Source organism: Schistocerca cancellata, chromosome 3 (assembly GCF_023864275.1).
Source record: "Schistocerca cancellata isolate TAMUIC-IGC-003103 chromosome 3, iqSchCanc2.1, whole genome shotgun sequence".
Lineage (NCBI taxonomy): Eukaryota > Metazoa > Arthropoda > Insecta > Orthoptera > Acrididae > Schistocerca > Schistocerca cancellata.
The window spans coordinates 245,624,166-245,644,142 of NC_064628.1; the positions used below are offsets into that span (position 1 = coordinate 245,624,166).

The following is a 19,977-nucleotide window of genomic DNA, read 5'->3' on the forward strand; positions in this document are numbered from 1 at the left end:
AGAATGGAATACATCCAGCAAATGATTCAGAACGTAGGTCGCAAGTGCTACTCCGAGATGAAGAGGTTGGCACAGGAGAGGAATTCGTGGCGGGCCGCATCACACAGAAGACTGGTGCCTCAACACAAAAAAAAAAAAAAAAAAAAAAAAAAAAAAAAAAAAAAAAAAAAAAAAAAAAAAAAAAGAGAGAGAGAGAGAGAGAGAGAGAGAGAGAAGAGAGAGAGAGAAAGAGAGAGACTGGGCACAATCGCAAGGTATCATGGAATCGCAACATTGAAGCGTGCGCATGGAAAGCCGAGACAACATATGCGACGCCGTAAGCACAAGTGACGTCAGACCTTGTGTATATAATGGCGTACCAGCAGCCCAACTTCAGTCATACCACTTGACAATGGCCAATGCTGAAAGCTCGAAAGCTCGTGGCATTTTAAAGATTCAACGCGGCTGGAACCCGGAATACATTTTACTATATTTTACCGGCGTCCACTCTTTTAAAACTTTATACGACTATTCCTCATACGACTGTGCCACTGGGCTGTGTTAGGCCCCAGCTAAGCGTAATGATAGCGCGAACTGCTGCAGAATGTGTGGTGCAGAGGGCACTTCCTGCAGATCCACGTCTTTTGGTGGCAGAATGGCCGGGGGCGGCAGCTTCCTGCGCGGTGGCCCACTCGCCGCCCACGAGGCCAGGAATTCAGAGCATTCCTGCAGTTAGCGCAGCCTACGCCGTCGCCCGCTTTCGAGCTGCCTATCTGATACTTCCTCGCTGGCTATCCACGAGGAAAAGTCGCCGAGGAAGTGCGCACGGTTCTCTTTTCTTGTTATGACGCGTGTGTGGTCACGTCACTCCGATCTTATGCAGACTTATCTCTCACCAAGATACAAGGGGCGATTAATAACGTTTAATTTGGAGCACATTGCTGCAGCGTATATTCACTGTAGCGCGACTCCGACTCGGGCGCATACGCACCGACATGTAGGCAAGAGATGTGGCGATGTTACTACCAAATGCGTTCAAACAGGACTATCGCGCTGTTCTTCTTTTACTGCCTGCCGAAGGACAAACACCGGTAGACATCCATCGAAGAATGAAAAATATGTATTGGAGTAGCATGTCTTCTGAAAATCACCGTTGTTGAATAGGATTAGTTCGCTGCTGTCTCATATGACGCACGTCCCCATATCGCGGCAGTCGTTTCGCAGAAGTTCCGCCATCTAAAGTGGGAGATACTCGAATGTTCGCCCTATACTCCTGGTCGCTCCCATGCGATTACCACGCCTTCGGTCCTTAAAGAAGGCCTTGAAGGATTGACGATTCCTATTGGACGAGGGTGTACAGCAGGCATTTACAGACTTCTCCATGCAGCAGGACATAATGTTTTACCACATGGGTGTCTCATTTCTCACACCGATTTTGCCCTATTGGCGTAATAATTTTGGTCTGTAAGTCTTTTCAAAGGAAACTTTTTGATCTCTTCTTCAACACTGTACAGTCACATCAATGTGACCACATGTCAAAGGCCTGAATAACCATATTTTGCAATGCGGACAGCTGCGAGACGTAGAGCAAGAGAGTCAGTGAGGTTATCGACAGGGATATGGAGTCATTCCGACTTCAGTGCCGTGCCCATCTGCGCTAGTTTTCTCGGCTGAGAATCAATGGCGCGAACAGCCCAATCTAGATGGTCCCACAAATTCTCTACTGGGACGAAGGCAAACAAGGAGTTTGATGGCTGGAGGAGTATGGTAAAGTCGTCCTGGTGCTTTTCGGGCCACGCTCGTACACAGCGAGCTGTGTGGCACGTTACCTTGTTCTCCTGGTAGATGCCACCATGCCGGGGAAAAACAATCCGTATGTAGGGGTGGATGTTGTCCCCATGAATAGACGCATACTTGTGTTGATCCATTGTGCCTTACAGAATGGCGAAACCACCCAGGGAATAACACGAGAAAACTCCCCTTACGACGATTGTTGCGGGGTGTTTGCTTTCAGACGTTTCACTCTGTACATCACAACGACCATCTGACCGATGGAGCATAAAAGTTGAGTCCCCTGAAAAGACGACCTGTATCCACCCAGTAGACTTCCAGTTACGGCACTGGCGTGCAATTTCCAGCATTTGTCACCGATGCACAGCAGTCAGCATGCGTGCATGAACCAGACGCCTGCTGCGGAGGCCTATATGCAGCAACGCTCGCAGTACGGTCGTTGAGGAGCCACTGTTGGTAGCCCCTTTTTTCATGCGGGCCCTCTGTAGCTGAAAAGTTGCACTTCAGTTGGCGCACTGCTCCGCAGAGCCCCATTTTGCCATGTGCGGTATACTGTAATCGCGGCGGCACGCGAGTAATTTCGAAACTTAGCTGTTTCTGAAATCCTACCACCCTTGTCCCAAAAGAAAACGATGCTGCCCTTTTGGACTTTAGATAAATCGCTTCGTTTCCAAATTGCGACAACGACTGCACGGTTTTCCGTGCCTCCCCCACTCCTCCTTCCACTACTCGTGTGACAGTTGTATTGCTGTGACTGGATCGTGTAGTTTCAAACACTTACCCTTATAGACTAGAGAGGTTCACAGTCATTGCTCACGTATTGACAAAAAAAGTGAAGCATCCAGAAGGGGATGAGGAAACGAAATGAAACTTCACTTGTTGAGAGAATATGTGATGTAAATACAAGATCTAGTAAGTTTACTAAGAACTTGTTAGTGTCAGACCACTTATTAATATAAGTACCTCCTCTGGCTTGGATGCACGCACAGATTCGTGTGGGAGAGTGTTACATAGTCGTTGTATTCTCTCCTGAGGCATGCTGGCCCATAACTCGTCCTTGATACCTTCGATACTGGAACTGGGACGTAGTTGACGTTCGAGCTGGTCCTACACTCGCTCTGTCAGTGACAGACTGGGGATCTTGCTGACTATGTGAGTTCCTCAACATTAAGCAGACAGTCCGTGGAGACATATTGTGGCGCTTATGTCACGTCCCTTCCATACATGTATTACATTTTGTTCCAATGTTTTAACGATCAGTATAGAAAGATTTTGTTACGGGAGGCTAGCGAGTAGGTAGAATAACGAGGCAGCCTTAATCGAACGAAGTGCCAGATGGCGTGAGAACGGCCGGGCGAGCAAATGTCGTATCGTGCTGGAGCAGAGAGAGACAGTGTGGATTCACTCACCATGATGGGCGCCAAGAAGCCAATCTTTTATTATTTACATTTACTGTCTATATGTTAATGTACAGCTTGAACCGCGCTAATGCCGTTACTTGCCCTCAAAACTTGTTAATAATAATTTCAATGTCACAAAATCCATAACTACACATTTTAGCTGCTGTCAGTGCTTATTGATGGAAAGGATGGAACAATCACAAGTGCACCCTGAGAGAGCAGGTGTCAAACTGCTAAGCTAGCTCGGTAGTAGTCTACGATCGCTTCCGAGGAGGTAATACACTAACGAGCCTAAGAAACTGGTACACCTGCCTAGGGCGCCCGCGAGCACGCAGAAGTAGCGCAACACGACCTGGCATCGACTTGACAAATGTCTGAAGTAGTGCTGGAGGGAAATGGCACCATAAATCCTGCAAGGCTGTCCATAAATCCGTAAGAGTACGAGGGGGTGGAGATCTCTTCTGAATAGCAGATTGCTCGGCACATTGCTCGGCATGATCAATAATGTTCATGTCTGGGGAGTTTAGTGGCCAGCGGAAGTGCTTAAACTCAGAAGAGTGTTCCTGGAGCTCCTCTTTAGCAATCCTGGACCTATGGGGTCTCGCTTTGTCCTGTTGGAATTGCCAAAGTTTTTTCGGACAGTGGACATGAATGAATGCAGGTGATCATACAGGATGCTTATGTATGTGTCACCTGCCAGAGTCGTATCTAGACGTATCAGGAGTTCCGTATCACTTCAACTGCATACGCCCCTCACCATTATAGAGACACCACCAGCTTGAACACTCCCGTGTTGACATGCAGGGTTCATGAATTCATGAGGTTGTCTCCTTACGCGTAAACATTCATCCGCTGGACAAAATCTGAAACGAGACTCGACCGACAAGGAAGATGTTTCCAGTCATCAACAGTCCAATGTCGGTGTTGACGGGCCCAGGCGAGGCGTAAAACTTTGTGTCGTGCAGTCAGCAAGGGTACATGAGTGGGCCTTCGGCTCCGAAAGCCCATATCGATAATATTTCGTTGAAAGGCTCGCACACTGACACTTGTTGATGACCCAACATTGAAATCTGCAGCAATTTGCGGGAGGGTTGCACCTCTGTCACGTTGAACGATTCTCTTCAGTCGTCGTTGATCCCATTCTTGCAGGAACCCTTGCTGGCCGCAGTGATGTCGGAGATCCGGTGTTTTACCGGATTTCTGATATTCACGGTGCACTCGTGAAATGGTCGATCGCACGGGAAAATCCCATCGCTACCTCGGAGCTGATGTGTCCCATCGCTCGTGCGCTGACTGTACCACCACGTTACTTTTTTTTTTTTTTTTGGTCATCAGTCTACTGACTGGTTTGATGCCCGTCACGAATTCCTTTCCTGTGCTAACCTCTTCATCTCAGAGTAGCACTTGCAACCTACGTCCTCAATTATTTGCTTGACGTATTCCAATCTCTGTCTTCCTCTACAGTTTTTGCCCTCTACAGCTCCCTCTAGTACCATGGAAGTCATTCCTTCATGTATTAGCAGATGTCCTATCATCCTGTCCCTTCTCCTTATCAGTGTTTTCCACATATTCCTTTCCTCTCCGATTCTGCATAGAACCTCCTCATTCCTTACCTTATCAGTCCACCTAATTTTCAACATTCGTCTATAGCACCACATCTCAAATGCTTCGATTCTCTTCTGTTTCGGTTTTCCCACAGTCCATGTTTCACTACCACACAATGCTGTACTCCAGACGTACATCCTCAGAAATTTCTTCCTCAAATTAAGGCCGGTATTTGGCCAGAAATGCCTTTTTTGCCATAGCGAGTCTGCTTTTGATGTTCTCCTTGCTCCGTCCGTCATTGGTTATTTTACTGCCTAGGTAGCAGAATTCCTTAACTTCATTGACTTCGTGACCATCAATCCTGATGCTAAGTTTCTCGCTGTTCTCATTTCTACTACTTCTCATTACCTTCGTCTTTCTCCGATTTACTCTCAAACCATACTGTGTACTCATTAGACTGTTCATTCCGTTCAGCAGATCATTTAATTCTTCTTCACTTTCACTCAGGATAGCAATGTCATCAGCGAATCGTATCATTGATATCCTTTCACCTTGTATTTTAATTCCACTCCTGAACCTCTCTTTTATTTCCATCATTGATTCCTCGATGTACAGATTGAAGAGTAGGGGCGAAAGGCTACAGCCTTGTCTTGCACCCTTCTTAATACGAGCACTTCGTTCTTGATCGTCCACTCTTATTGTTCCCTCTTGGTTGTTGTACATGTTGTATATGACCCATCTCTCCCTATAGCTTACTCCTACTTTTTTCAGAATCTCGAACAGCTTGCACCATTTTATATTGTCGAACACTTTTTCCAGGTCGACAAATCCTATGAAAGTGTCTTGATTTTTCTTTAGCCTTCCTTCCATTATAAGCCGTAACGTCAGAATTGCCTCTCTCGTCCCTTTACTTTTCCTAAAGCCAAACTGATCGTCACCTAGCGCATTCTTAATTTTCTTTTCCATTCTTCTGTGTATTATTCTTGTAAGCAGCTTCGATGCATGAGCTGTTAAGCTGATTGTGCGATAATTCTCGCACTTGTCAGCTCTTGCCGTCTTCGGAATTGTGTGGATGATGCTTTTCCGAAAGTCAGATGGTATATCGCCAGACTCATATATTCTACACACCAACGTGAATAGTCGTTTTGTTGCCACTTACCCCAATGATTTTAGAAATTCTGATGGAATGTTATATATCCCTTCTGCCTTATTTGACCGTAAGTCCTCCAAAGCTCATTTAAATTCCGATTCTAATACTGGATCCCCTGTCTCTTCTAAATCGACTCCTGTTTCTTCTTCTATCACATGCGACAAATCTTCATCCTCATAGAGGCTTTCAATGTATACTTTCCACCTATCTGCTCTCTCCTCTGCATTTAACAGTGGAATTCCCGTTGCACTCTTAATGTTACCACCGTTGCTTTTAATGTCACCAAAGGTTGTTTTGACTTTCCTGTATTCTGAGTCTGTCCTTCCGACAATCATATCTTTTTCGATGTCTTCACATTTTTCCTGCAGCCATTTCGTCTTAGCTTCCCTGCACTTCCTATTTATTTCATTCCTCAGCGACTTGTATTTCTGTATTCCTGATTTTCCCGGAACATGTTTGTACTTCTTCCTTTCATCAATCAACTGAAGTATTTCTTCTGTTACCCACGGTTTCTTCGCAGCTACCTTCTTTGTACCTATGTTTTCCTTCCCAACTTTTGTGATGGCCCTTTTTAGAGATGTCCATTCCTCTTCAACTGTACCGCCTACTGCGCTATTCCTTGTTGCTGTATCTATAGCGTTAGAGAACTTCAAACGTATCTCGTCATTCCGTAGTACTTCTGTATCCCACTTCTTTGCGTATTGATTCTTCCTGACTAATGTCTTGAACTTCAGCCTACTCTTCATCACTACTATATTGTGATCTGAGTCTATATCTGCTCCTGGGTACGCCTTACAATCCAGTAACTGCTTTCGGAATCTCTGTCTGACCATGATGTAATCTGATTGAAATCTTCCCGTATCTCCCGGCCTTTTCCAAGTATACCTCCTCCTCTTGTGATTCTTGAACAGGGTATTCGCTATTATTAGCTGAAACTTGTTACAGAACTCATTTAGTCTTTCTCCTCTTTCATTCCTTGTCCCAAGCCCATATTCTCCTGTAACCTTTTCTTCTACTCCTTCCCCTACAACTGCATTCCAGTCCCCCATGACTATTGGATTTTCGTCCCCCTTTACATACTGCATTACCCTTTCAATATCCTTATACACTTTCTATATCTGTTCATCTTCAGCTTGCGACGTCGGCATGTATACCTGAACTATCGTTGTCGGTGTTGGTCTGCTGTCGATTCTGGTTTGAACAACCCGGTCACTGAACTGTTCACAGTAACACACCCTCTGCCCTACCTTCCTATTCATAACGAATCCTACACCTGTTATACCATTTTCTGCTGCTGTTGATATTACCCGATACTCATCTGACCACAAATCCTTGTCTTCCTTCCACTTCACTTCACTGACCCCTACTATATCTAGATTGAGCCTTTGCACTTCCCTTTTCAGATTTTCTAGTTTCCCTACCACGTTCATGCTTCTGACATTCCACGCCCCGACTCGTAGAACGTTATCCTTTCGTTGATTATTCAATCTTTTTCTCATGGTAACCTCCCCCTTGGCAGTCCCCTCCCGGAGATCCGAATGGGGGACTATTCCGGAATCTTTTGCCAATGGAGAGATCATCATGACACTTCTTCAATTACGGGCCACATGTCCTGTGGATACACGTTACGTGTCTTTAATGCAGTGGTTTCCATTGCCTTCTGTATCCTCATGTCGTTGATCATTGCTAATTCTTCCGCCTTCAGGGGTAATTTCCCACCCCTAGGACAAGAGAGTGCCCTGAACCTCTATCCGCTCCTCCGCCCTCTTTGACAAGGCCGTTGGCAGAATGAGGCTGTCTTCTTATGCCGGAAGTCTTCGGCATAACGTTTAAACTCACTTAAATCCTGATAACCTGCCATTGAAGCAGCAGTAACCTATCTGAAAACTGCGCCAGAGACCTGTTGTCTTACATAGGCGTTGCCGACCGCAGGGCCCGGTTACATATCTGTTTTTGAATACGCGTGCCAGTTTCTTTGGCGGTTCAGTATACATGAATCTGATCTCATGTAAAGAAGGAACGATTTGTTGACAAATTTCTTCGAAGGGCGTAATTGTGCGATGTTGTATTAATCCAATTCAGTGTACCATTGATTTTCGAGGTGGCAACACGCGAACTAGTGTGTGAAGTGCAACTCCGCGTAAAGACGAATTAATTGTAAAATTTGCTTCAGAAAAGATATCTGTGGGGTATCACGTTGATTCTAAGACCATATGAAGTACTGCTGCATCTTTCGCGGTAGTCGGGAACTAAGGATAATGACCGGGAATCTTTTTAAGAATATTAACGTTACACTTGCTCTCATAATTTTTTTCTAGTTTTTTTTTATTCTATAAATAGAAATAAAATCCAGTGGCCTCCCAGTACTCCGTAATTTCAGTTTCAATAACACTGAACTCTTTCCTATTTGCCACTTCGTTATATGCTGTTTACTGCACGCATGTCAGGGCCTGCGACCAGTGGAAAAGAACCCAGTTGGGCGACAGCTACATCTTTACAAGACGAGAGGTAAGCAAGTTGCCTCCAGTTATGCTAGGGATAGTGATTGCAGACATTATTTACTGAAATCCACCGTCTTTGTTAATCCTGTCACATATTTTTCATGGGAAGTGATAGATTGAGGAACCTATTGCGTAGTATTTGAGGGTAAAATTTGCACCTTTTTGGGAATTATACTTAACGTACCTTCATGAATACTTTACACTTGTCATCACTGTGTGTGAATGTGTGACTCAAGTGACAGACTATATTTTGGACCTGTCCTTATGTAGCCCTCATTATACTTTACACTTGGCATCCATTGTGTGAGGGAAAATACCTTTCAACATATTTTTCATGGGAAGTGATAGATTGAGGAACTCATTACGTAGTATTTCAGGGTAAGATTTGCACCTTTTTGGGAATTATACTTAACGTACCTTCATGAATACTTTACACTTGTCATCCCTGTGTGTGCATATGTGACTCAAGTGACAGACTATATTTTGGACCTGTTCTTATGTAGGCCTCATTACACTTTACACTTGGCATCCCTTGTGTGAGGGAAAATACCTTTCAACAGCGCTTAATTTTATAGGATGCATTGAACCTTCAGTATACTTAACAACGTGACATGTGCCGATAAGCACTGTCCTGCTGAAAAATGGCTCCATAATACCGCCGCGTGAACGGTAGCATGTGAGGATGTAGGATGTCCGTGACGTGACGTTGTCCCCTCAGTGTTTCCTCAGTCACTACCAGCCGTAATATGAAGTCAAAGTCGATGGCTCCCCGTGCTGTGACGCCAGGCGTAACAACTCTGTGCCTCTGCAAAACATTGGAAGGATGGGACCTCTCCCTTGTTCGTCGCCATGCTCGCCAACGATGGTCATGAGGAGTAGTGCAGAACCACGATTCATACCTGACTACGGTGCAGTCATTTTCAACATGAGTCCATATCTCCTGGTCACGGCAGCACTTCAAACGCGGCCGTTTGTTTTGTGGTGTTAACGGTAGCCCAAGCATAGGACAGTAATTCCCTACTTCGGCTGCTCCTAGTCTCCGACCAGTGGTGTTGGTTGACACAGAATGTTGTAGCGAGCCCATTGCTTCTCCTCAGATAGCATGCGCGGATGTTACGGGGTTGCGATGAGCTTGGTGCGATCTTCCTTTGTGTTGATCAGATGTGTTCGACCGGAACTTTGATGAGGACTATGTCTGGCCTCACGTTGACATGCAGGTCAACAACTGGTCATTGTCACATCCAATTGTCCCACAAATCAGGATAAAGCACGATCTGATCAGCCGGCCAATTGGAGACCTACAGTGAGGTACCTTTCAAACTTCGTCAGGTGCTGCTTCAATTGTGTCACGCAAATACACGGCATTTCCGTCTCCTTCATATAGATCACTCACCATCTGACACTATTCACGCCCCTTGTGCTCGTATACCGTACCAGGTCTGGTAACAACACTAAACACGAACAACACTAACGCACTTCAGTGGGCCTACCAAACTGTCACAGAGAATTACGACTCTGATCATTTATATAATTGCCAAAGGTGTGTGACGTTTCATTGACAACCAACCGAAACGTCTGGGTGTTCCACTTCTTTTTGACACGCAGCGTATATATTTTTCGCCAGACCAGTGTCGACATTTACGTCATTCTCATAGCCCTTAGCCATAGATGCGTCAGTCTTCAGCAAGTTCATTCATCTCATTAGGTCTCCTAGTAGGGAACACAGTCACACCCTTGTTAATCAAGAGATAAAACGAAAGGAAAATCGTTTATACCACAAAACGCCCACACATCTACACGCATACCCTTCAATCCAATATACGGTGCATGGCGGAGCGTACCTTTCCTCAATGCTGGTTATTTTCTTTCCCGTTTCAATTGCAAGCGGAGAGAGGGAAAAACGATTATTTTTATGCTTCCGTACGATGCGTGATTTGTCCAATATTGTGCTCGTGACCCTCACGCTAGTGTTACGTTGGTTGCAGTAGAATCATTCTGCAGGCAGCCGCAAATGCTGGCTCTCTTCATTTTCTTAATAGGGTTTCGGGAAAATTACGTCTTCTTCTCTCCAGCGATTCCCGTTAGATGATGACAACGATTTTGATTTGTGGGGCGCTCAACGGCGTGGTTGTCAGCACCCGTACAAATTTCCAATCTCTGCTCTGTCCAGTCTCGCCTTTCTACAAGGACAACACAAACTACCAGTTCCCGGGCGGAAAAAATCCCCGACCAGGCCGGGAATGAAACGCGAGACCCTGTGATACAGAGGCAGCAACGCTAGCCACCACCACGAGCTGTGGACTCCCATTAGAGCTCACGATGCATTCTGTAATATACGTATATTGATCGTAAACCTACCAGTAACAAATCTAGCAGCTCACCTCTGAATTCGTTCGACGTGATTCGTTAATCCGACCAGGTGGGGATCCCAAACACTAGTGAATGGGTCGCTCCTCGAAGTATCGTTTTGTAACGTCACGCTCAGATATTTAATCTACGTGACTGTGGACGAGCAGCACAGCAGCTATATTGCATTCGAACATCACAGGATTCTTCCTGCTACTCACTTGCATTTGGAGTAAGCAGTCATTTGTCACACGAAATAGAAATTCTGTTCAAGTCATCTTCCTACAATCACTCAAACACGACACTTTCCCGAAAACGGTGGCAGATTTGTGCTCACCGTGTCAGTCAGATCGCTTATGTAGACAGAGAACAACAACTGTCCCATAACAGTTCTGTTGATACTCTTGGCAATAGCTCTGTCGTTGACGGACACTAGCTCTCCAGAACAATGTAATTGTTTATAGTGCTTAAAAAGTCTTCGAACAACCAACACGGAGGCTTTCCGGCAGTCGTTCTTCCCGCGAACCATACGCGAGTGGAACAGAAAAGGGAGGTAATGACAGTGGCACGTAAAGTGCCCTCCGCCACACACCGTTGGGTGGCTTGCGGAGTATAATTGTAGATGTAGATGTAGATCTGAGAAACTATTTCGTATGCTCGGATTTTCGTTAACAGACTGAAGTCTGGTACTATGTCAAATGGTACCCGGAAACCTAGGAATGTAGAATATACTTGCTGTCCTGCCATGGTTCGCAGGATATCGTGCGAGAAAAGGGCAAGCAGAGTTCTACACGAACGATGCTTTCTAAATTCGTGATGATTTGTGGACATCAGCTTTCTCTCCCCATGTATAATTCTGAGTAATTCATATACGAAAAAACTGTTATAAGTTTAGGCCGGCCAGGGTGCCCGAACGGTTCTAGGCGCTATAGTCTGGAGCCGCGCGACCGCAACGGTCGCAGGTTCGAATCCGGCTTCGGGCATGGATGTATGTGATGTCCTTAGGTTAGTTAGTTTTAAGTAGTTCTAAGTTCTAGGGGACTGATGACCTCAGAAGTTGTCATTTGTTATAAGTTTAACGGCGTACATACGTGACTGAGATAAGTTAAGAAATTTGGATGAAATCATAAACAGATAATTGGCTGTCATTTGTTATAAGTTTAACTGCATACATACGTGACTGAGATAAGTTAAGAAATTTGGATGAAATCATAAACAGATAATTAGACTGGCTACATTAGGTTATTGGCGGACACTTGCTAACTTAGGCCACCACCGTGACTCATCGACATTCAGATTATGCTAGCTCCGGGAGACAGGCAAGAACGTTGCTTCACCTCGTGTTAGTCACATCGCGTTACCAAAGAGCGGCTTCCACCTCCTTAAAGAAACTTGCGCAATTACAGTAGATATTGGCACAGATTATTGAGAGAAACGACCTGTTCAAATGAAGAAATAGGCATGCGCATTTCAGCCCATATGCCAGTATTTCTTCTATATTTATATAACTTTCAAAATGTTCCTGATGCCATTCTTGTTGTGCCATGACTTTTCTTAAAACACAAAAATGTGGTGTTGGCACTGTATCATTTTCTACATACCTTGCTTTAAATTACTGTTCTACATTATAACAGCATTGTATGCCTAAGGTTGGTTATGGAGAGTGTGCTACGAGCCTCCTGACGGCGGGAGTCGCGTTCAGGAGGAGCAAGGTTCAAAATGCCTGTCTGGTCGTTCATTCACCTGGTATGCTGTGGTTCTCTTAATCGTGATGCTTAATTTGAAATGGTCATATCCAATTTACTCTGTCCTCGTCCCGTCCGATCTTGTGTATCTCACCGTCAACGAAATTTTACGAAACGAATCTGCTCTGTGGTCAGACACTGTCCTATTCCAGAGGATGGCTGTTCAGATCCCAATACAGCCTTCTAGATTTACATTTTCCCGCGTTCCCGTACATCTCTTAAGCCAAATTCGGGGACATTTTATAAAATTATACGTAGTCGTGTTGGAAGTGAGATCTGGAAGCTGTAGAGATTCAATGCCGTTCTTTCCACCAACCTGTCGTCTTCTAAAGTTGTGTCCCCAGCGCAGAAGACGGCTCATCGGTCGTGGGATCTTCTTCGGCGGAGGCTGCTATGCTGTCATCTCGAACTTGAACCTGTGTTTGTGCTTTTTTTGTGGAATGCCACTTGCTCAGGTTAGTCTCTGTATCTACAGAGGGCAAGATCTGTAGTACTGAACATGATGGTAGGCGACATCTCTCCACTTTTTACACTGTTGTCTACAACGCTCAACATAGCTTTCTTAACAGTACGGTAACTCTTATGTCAACCTTCCATACAGAGTACGATATGTCTGTCCGAAACAGAGATACACGTCCGGCTCTGAAGAACGCCCGAAACAGTCTAAGTAGTGCAGGCGCAGTACTTCGTCTCCCAGGCCCACCAAAGCGACCTAAATATGTCCGAAGCACTTCGGTTGTAATATCATTATTCTTATGTTTCTCAAAGCTAGTGAAATTTAATAAAGAAAAACGGTAGCCTTTTAGGGTAACCGTGAGAGATTGTAATACTGAAAACTGGATTAAATACAATGAACAGTATATAACCAATTAATAAGAGAAGTTAGGCGTTTTGGCGCCTAGCACCGAATGTGTCGACCAATCAGAAGCAAGTTCAGTACAATTGGCGGACTCTCCTACGGGAATGGTACATAATGTACCATCTGTTGCTTGTACCTCACTCCACGTTTGTACCATTTGCTACTTCATGTGTATCAAGCTGTATCGAGGCGAGCTTCTAGCCAACTAAAATACTGATATCCAGTCAGGAATATCCCACGTTCCTTCGAAATAACACGACCGACTTCCTTCCCAGTGCTTATCTCTTCCGCCATTCTGCTTGGCCTTTGATGATTTCGTCGTCGACTGGATGTTAAACCCCAAGATTCCTTTACTGTTTTTGATTCACGGTTTTACAGTATGCTGTACTGCCTCTGGACTGAAATGATGGATTCGTGAAATCGTGTAACGGTGTCAGAAGTCCTTGACATCATGCATCAGCTTAAAAAATAAGTAAATAAATAAACTGAACGTCTTTCTTTCAAAATTTGTGGCCCCCAGTTAACAAGCGCGCCTCCTTCCTGCTTATACAGTTCAATATACTGTGACCTAATAACTTCCGTATAGAAATGTATCTTCCGTGTTGTAGCCATCTATTGCTGTGGAAAGATAGAATAATTAATTACGGTTCGAATGTCTATGTTCATACAGTATCTGTATTTTCACACCATTGTTGGGATTACTGCTATAATAATTATTACGAAACGGATTCGCATTCTGCGAATCTGGATTGCCGTCGTCTCATTGTGACAAATGAAAATTCGTGCCGGACCAGGACTCGAACCTCTTTTACCTGTTTACTGCTACCTGACACCTTGACAACTTTGGCTAAACGAGCACGCCTCCAGGACAGACCCAATATCGAATATATCATGGTGTCCACAACCCTTACTCCCGCACATTTGATGACGCTCGCCCCGTAATTTGTCACCAACAGCTTACGTAGATTCATATTTGCAAAATGCGAATTAGTTTCGTAATAAGAATAGCTTTTGGAGAAATACTAATTGTAATTGTTCCCTAACAGATCACTAATCTGTTGATCTTCTGTTCCTGGACTGTCCCGGCGTCGGCAATCCTCCTCTGCTAGAGGTGTTTCGTCGCAGAGTAATCCCAAGTAGTGACATATAGGAATCACACAGCCAGACGGTTGCAGATGTTTGGTACATTTGCCTAGGTTTCGACACCTCTAAGGATTTCTTCATCAGAATGAAATTTTGAACGTGTTTTATGTCATTTTTTTACCTAAATATGTCTGCTCTTAATTCTCACCACTGCTTTCTCGCAACGTAATTTTACGGTTTCGCAAAATTTCTTTGTGATGGAGACATCCTTAGAGGTGTCGAAATCTAGTTCAACGTTGCAAACAGTTATCTGCAACCGTTTGGCTTTGTGATTCTTATACTGAAACTAATATACAGTTTCTAAGAAACAGCCGTTTTTAAAACTTGCCAAGTAATGAACGAAAGAGAGACAGCAGGGAGTCTACAGACCAATGAAAGTCAGTAGATTCTGATAATGAAAGCATGCATTCCATAAATTAATTCACTCACACGAGGTAACCCAGTAATAATGTCTTTCTTGAAGTGTTGCTCAAAAATAGTAGCCCATTCGTGAGCAACTGACTTGCTGTTGGAAACGCTGCAAACAGTTACGTTCAAACAAATTTCGGGCTTGCAGCCGGTTGTCGTTTAATTCATTGCACGATATTTCGACTAGGAACCTGCCGCTCATCTTCAGGTTAGCCATCGAAGACTGACGAAGACTTGCGCTGTTCCGCTCTTTATAGGGCGCTGCGAGTATTCCGCGCGTGCGTCAAAATTCCACAGACGGACCATACTTCACAGCGCCCTCGCTGGTGGAACCGCGGATGTCAGCTCTCCTCTGTGTTACCGTTCGCCGCGGCCGTTGGCGCACTCTGTCCTCTTCGATTACAACAAATCGTCGAGATGATAGGATTCCACGCACCGTCCAGGTGGTAGCCGCTGTCATGGTTCATCAGCCTTCCTGCCAGGCGTATTTCTACGTATTCTTTAATGTTGGAGTCCAAAACAGATGTAGCTGTGGTTAGGATCACAGTTCTATCATACTCCATTGAATATCCGGTGGAAATACAGTGTCCGGCAATAGCGGAGTTGCAGCCAAGCTTGCTGTCCACTGGCCTGGGAAAATTAATTTAAGTTTATGTATGTTGGCAGGTGAGGATATTAGCCGCCAAATAATGATTAAAACTCATGGTGAAACCTTCATATGTCATTTATTTTGCACAATTCGCCACTAGTTTCTGTCAGTGACCATTATCATGCTTGGCTGACATAATCGGCAGAAATGTTGTTCAAATTATGGTTTAACTTTCCTGCCGTTTATGCCAGCTAAGCTTCATAATGGTCACTGACCGAAACTAGTTGCAAATTGTGCAAAATAAATGACAGCTGATGGTTTCACCATGAATTTTAAAAATAAAAGTTAATTTTATAGTATAAAATAGGCAACGGCCTTGCCGCAGTGGATACACCGGTTCCCGTGAGATCACCGAAGTTAAGCGCTGTCGGGTGTGGCCGGCACTTGGATGGGTGACCATACGGGCCGCCATGCGCTGTTGCCATTTTTCGGGGTGCACTCAGCCTCGTGATGCCAAATGAGGAGCTACTCGACCGAATAGTAGCGGCTCCGATCAAAGAAAACCATAGTAACGACCGGGAGAGCGGTGTGCTGACCACATGCCCCTCCTATCCGCATCCTCAACTGAGGATGACACGGCGGTCGGATGGTCCCGATGGGCCACTTGAGGCCTGAAGACGGAGTGCTTTTTATAGTATAAAATGCGTAATTAAGTTTGTTGATTTGTTACTTAATAAACTCACTTGCCTGAGTTGCTCGAAATTTGATCAGGAGTACGAATATGCGATGGAACATACGAATTAATTTCTACGTCTCTTCCTTTGTGGTAGGGACTGGTCTGGACAGCAGCTGTGTCCTCGCCACGTGCGTTATCTGGGCTCGTATAAATCATTTCGTTACAGTATTATTCACTGCTCTTTCAGAAAAAAACTGTATGAATCACGTGCAGTAATAAAAACATTGTGGCACAGAAAACTGCGAACAGTTGCTAGAGACTGTGTGGGTGTGCATCCGTAACGGTACGAGTATTTAGATATATTTCTTAAACGTTTATTAACGATTCTGTCAACAGTTGCATTATTAGATTAGGAGAATAGTTTTAGACCTTACAGGTTCATTTTCAAGCCAGGTCTATTATGGTTTCACTGACAGTGCCTGATCTCAGTAAAGAAATCAGAGTGGGAACACGTACTTTATAAACGTCTGTAGAATGAATTGCCACAATCCACACATGCGTCTTACCCACGTGGTCCGTGTGGACTGTGGCATTCATTCTGCAGGCATTTATAAAGCATGTGTTGCCACGTTGATGTTTATTACCAAGATCAGGGGCTGTCAATGCAGCCTCAATAGGACTGGCTTGAAAATGAACCTGAAAGGTTTGTAACTAGTCGCCTAAAATAAATACTACAACTGTTGACAGAATCGTTAATAAGCGCTTTGAGAAATTAAATAAAGTTGTTGGGTCCCTATAAACAAAATGTTGAAACTGAACATAACTATGGTATTCAATGCTCGACTTAACAAAACGCAACATTTAATTTCTAACACAACAGAACACATGAGAAAATAATCTGCCCATATGGATTTCACCAACTTCGCAACAATGGGGGCAAGATATATTATGCCAGAAATAACAACACAACACTAAAAGGAGAATACACACAATAATCCACCTTCATCAAGAATACGAAATCTTAAAATATATCCAACCAAAGTCGACACCTTAGCTAACACTAAACTTCAGTTAAGAAGAGGACGAAAATCAGCAATAGAATGCACCAGCCCATGTTACCCTCTGGTGGGTGTAATAGTTGAGAACAACAAGGCAGTTAATGCCAACAACAAGGAGGTATTAATATTTCATTGAACGTTTCCAAATTTAATACGCTATTACATTACATGATCTCGCTATTTTGAAAATTGTGATCTGTGGGTAACTTAATTTGGCCAACCCAGACACACTCGTCTGCACTACGACACTGCGGCGATCTCAACCAGCACAGTTTCCTTTCACCATCGTAGTCAGAAACACACCACAGGTACCAACATCAGATTCCTGGCAGTGCTGCATTCCCCCTCACTGCAAATCCACGAGGTTGTCTCGCTGCATTTATCCACAACTATTGCTTCACCAAATCCCAATTTCCATTGTCTTCGAAAACTGCTAGTTCTGATGCCTTGAAGCTGGCCTCTTGATATTGCCTCCACTCTGCTGAGGTTCAACTCTTATGACGACAGTGACCACGCTGTCCTCCATACACACGGGGCCACTATCAAGGTCAACACTCTGGAGCAGGTCGACCGGAGCGCCATACATGGTCTAGGTCAGATGCTAGAACTTGCCCACCGCTGTCCATGGACCGTGACACTGGCGCCAAATTGTTGTCGCATCACTCCTGTCTTCTGTAGCTTCCGGTCCTCAGTTTGATACTGACCGCCCTGTACTTCAAAGCGCCGCTGCTAACGAGAAGACATCCTGAACCATCTACTCTGAGACGCAGAAAGACCGGGGGCATGCCCTGTATGTCCTGGCAGTAAACTCAAGCGTCGCCCGACGCTGTTGTCCACAGCCTCCAGCGCTGGCTTCCACTTCCATATACCAGACCCCCTCCTCGCTGCGACCGCACGTTGCACCACAATCTCTGGGGCGCTGCGGACGGCAGTGTTGTTGTAGCAGGCACGTTCTGCCACGGCAGAAGACATCACCAACACTGGCACCAACAGCCAAGCAAGGCAGAAATAAGACTGCGGCGTGTATTGCTAATACAAAGACAATATATTAGTAGTTTATACTGTTATTATATCAACAAAAGCAAAACGAGGATAATGGGATGTAGTCGAATTAAGCCGGGTGATGCTGAGGGAATTAGATAAGGAAATGAGACACTTTAAGTAGTAAAGGAGTTTTGCTATTTGGGGAGCAAAATAAATTATGGTCGAAGTAGAGAGGATATAAAATGTAGACTGGCAATGGCAAGGAAAGCGTTTGTGAATAAGAAAAATTTGTTAACATCGAATATAGATTTAGGTGTCCGAAGTCGTTTCTGAACGTATTTGTATGGAGCGTAGCCATGTATGGAAGTGAAACATGGATGATAAATAGTTTGGACAAGAAGAGAATAGAAGCTTTCGAAATGTGCTGCTACAGAAGAATGCTGAAGATTAAATGGGTAGATCACGTAACTAATGAGGAGGTATTGAATAGAATTGGGGAGAACAGGAGTTTGTGGCACAACTTGACTACAAGAAGGGATCGCTTGGTAGGACATGTTCTGAGACATCGAGGGGTCACCAATTTAGTATTGGAGGGCAGCGTGGAGGGTAAAAATCGTAGAGGGAGTCCAAGAGATGAATACACTAAACAGATTCAGAAGGATGTAGGTTGCAGTAGGTACTGGGAGATGAAGAAGCTTGCACAGGATAGAGTAGCATGGAGAGCTGCATCAAACCAGTCTCAGGACTGAAGTCCACAACAACAACAACAGTTATTATACTCACACTTCCAAGAGTGTTTTGAATACTATTACACTGACGAGGAGAGCGACTGCAGAGCCCATTTCACTATTACTCCAATAATCGTGAAAGAATATATTCTAAACTAACATTTCGTGCATTCAACAGAGTCTTTTTTTGTGTTAATATCTGTTTGTGGCCATATTCTTCTTGTGTACTGCTTCATTACTTCTTCGGAGCTACTTTATTACATACGATTGGAAACCGTCTCCTATGACACTGTCAGCAGATAACGATGTCCATTTTTGGGCTAAATTCAGAACTTTTCATAAGATTCGAGCTGGGAAATTGTTGAAATAGCTAATGTGTTCTTGCAGTCAGTCTATTTGCCTTTATTGTACCTACATTCATTTAAATACATTTTTGCACTTAATAAATACTGTGCTGTGTTCTTTCATTGACCTTCAATATTCCTTTTATAACAGATCTGTTACAGACATTTCATTGGTATAGTTATGAGACTGACGGAGGGATGAACAACACACGTCATGCTCTTGCTGTTTAACATGTCACTGTTGCTGCCACATCTGTATCAGGCCTGCATGCTTCGTTATATACCGTTCATTTCCACTTATCACTTCTGAATACTAGAACAGCATCATAAGAATAGAAAGACATAGTCCATACTCATCAACGTACAGTTCTCTTCTTTTGATAAGTAGTACAGTTTCCGTCTGATATTTAAAACGCACAAAAATATAGAAATACGTGGTTTCCTTCCAGGTATCTTTGTGTCACCTAAAAGGAATCGTAGCGACGAGGCGGCGTTCCACATCGCTACGGAGTGAAATGTTTGCCAACTCCCATCGGTGAGGCTGACAGCCTGCTTGTGTTGACAGTTCCAGAGGCATTACGCTTGTCAACATCGCGTATTTGTTTTTCATCTTTACGTCGCGAGTGTTTTCCGATACATTACGTGAGGATGAGTGTCGAGTGAACCGCCAACCAGCCCTTACTGACAATGGTGAACTATTTTCCTTTAACATATCATTCCGTATTCGAACA

At 44.3% G+C, this 19,977-nt stretch overlaps 1 pseudogene; it reads left to right on the forward strand.

Annotated features, from left to right (window-relative positions):
- The first annotated feature begins 15,822 nt into the window (after positions 1-15,822).
- LOC126177454 (5S ribosomal RNA) lies at positions 15,823-15,940 on the forward strand (annotated as a pseudogene).
- Positions 15,941-19,977: the final 4,037 nt, after the last annotated feature.